This window comes from Aplysia californica, unplaced genomic scaffold (genome assembly GCF_000002075.1).
Source record: "Aplysia californica isolate F4 #8 unplaced genomic scaffold, AplCal3.0 scaffold00714, whole genome shotgun sequence".
Classification (NCBI taxonomy): domain Eukaryota; kingdom Metazoa; phylum Mollusca; class Gastropoda; order Aplysiida; family Aplysiidae; genus Aplysia; species Aplysia californica.
Genome location: NW_004797984.1, coordinates 104,748 through 107,059, shown reverse-complemented (window position 1 = coordinate 107,059; position 2,312 = coordinate 104,748).

The following is a 2,312-nucleotide window of genomic DNA, read 5'->3' as shown; positions in this document are numbered from 1 at the left end:
GGGGGGGGAGGTGTAGGGGGGAAGGAACACAGGCGGGCACAATGCGGAATAAAATACGGAAATTAACTTGATAGAAAACACAATGATAATGCTATTGTAAATGACAATAGTAACATAGTACAATGTATTAGTAGTCCGAATAATTTAACTGATTGTGTAAAGAGTATATCTTTACAAAATTATGGATGCCTTTTTACATTTTATTGTGATTCTGTTCCTGGATCTAGTTTTTGACTTGGACTTGTCTGATAATCTATCTATCTATCTATACTATCTATCTATCTATCTATCTATCTATCTATCTATCTATCTATCTATCTATCTATCTATCTATCTATCTATCTATCTATACTAGCTATCTATCTATCTATCTATCTATCTATCTATCTATCTATCTATCTATCTATATTAGCTATCTATCTATCGATCGATCGATCTATCTATCTATCTATCTATCCATCTATCTATCTATCTATACTAGCTATCTATCTATCTATCTATCCATCTATCTATCTATCTATACTAGCTATTTATCTATCTATACTAGCTATCTATCTATCTATCTATCTATTCATCTATCTATCTATCTATCTATCTATACTAGCTATCTATCTATCTATCTATCTATCCATCTATCTATCTATCTATACTAGCTATCTATCTATCTATCTATCTATCTATCTATCCATCTATCTATCTATCTATCTATCTATCTATCTATACTAGCTATCTATCTATCTACAAGTCAACACACCTACATACTTACCTTCCATATCACTAATATGTGGATCGTTGGATAAATCGATAACCCTATGTATGGAAATATCTTTGTGTTTTTCAGAACGTTAACTTTAAATGCTCTCCCTCAATGGTTGGGAGCATGTTGGAGACAGGAACAATAAGACCATGTCGTGTCAAAGATTGTTCATAACAAGCTAGTTCACTCGACCAAAAAAACTGTCAGCGTAAGTCCGCGCATTGGTTCAGATGGCACTGCAGTTTTTGTTTTGAAGCTCTCTGTCGTTTCTTCAGCAGAAGACTAGGAATAGCAAAGTTTGTTAGTTTCGCTTTTATTGATCTTCTTACAAGTAAGGCAGCTCTGTTCGCAAAGTCTGTACTTTTTCGAAGAGGGCGCCGACGGATTTTGAGGACACTTTTTTAATTGGCTCAAAGAGAGCAGTGAACTATTTTGTTATGTACGATCTTTGGTCGTATACAGGAGTAGTGGGGGGGGGGTGTCTGTTTTGCAACAGTGAAGTGTCGATCAATATATTATTATCACTATTGTGGTTTAACTATTTGTAACACTTACACATCAGTCTACCTGGGTTCCGTTCAGGATAGAAGTAACTTTGAAACTTACTGGCAACAGTAGACATTTAACAACGCAGCCAAACGTCTTTCCGATGGGGATGAGAGCAGGATACTGTCTAACATGGAAGGGGTGGCAACGAAACAAAATTACACTATAGAACTAATCATTTTAACAATACTTTGTGGGAAAAATCAGTTTGGGCCTCTAATTCGAGACTTACTTGATATAAATTTAGTTCACTCCTCTCGTTGAGCCAATTATAAAAGTCTTAGTGTCATCAAAATCCGGGGGTGCCCTCTTCGAAAACGTGCGGACTTTGCGAACAGAGTTACCCTACGTGTGTGAAAAATAATAAAAGTGAAACTAACAAACTGCGCTATTCCTATTCTTCTTCTGGGGAAATGAAAGAGAGCATTAGAACAAAGACTGCAGAGCCATCTGAAGCAATGCGTGGACTTCCGCGGACACTTTTTTGGCTGAGTGAACTATCTTGTTTTGTACGATCTTTACTTGAGCTATATCGTGCCTAGCAAAATGGTTCACTCAGCCAAAAAATTGTCCGCGGAAGTCCGCGCATTGGTTCAGATGGCGCTGCAGTCTTTGCTTTGAAGCTCTCTTTCGTTTCTCCAGAAGAAGAATAGGAATAGCACCTCTTTTGCGTGCGTAGATCGACAGCTGTTCATCCGCCTTTCGGGTTCGTTCAGTGTGGAATTTTAGGGTTTTTTTTTATATTTTAGTGACCTTTCGCCTCTCATTCTAAAGTCAAATTACACGAAGAAACCAGCCTCCTCCTCCTCTGGAAGACGCTTTTTGTCAGCGGAACCATTTTAAAAAAGCGTTCTCCCGAAATTTGAATTCGAATTTATTCAAAAACTTGTTAGTTTCTTTTTTATTATTATTTTTCCACACAAGTAGGGTAACTCTGTTCACACAAGTAGGGTAACTCTGTTCACACAAGTAGGGTAACTCTGTTCACACAAGTAGGGTAACTCTGTTC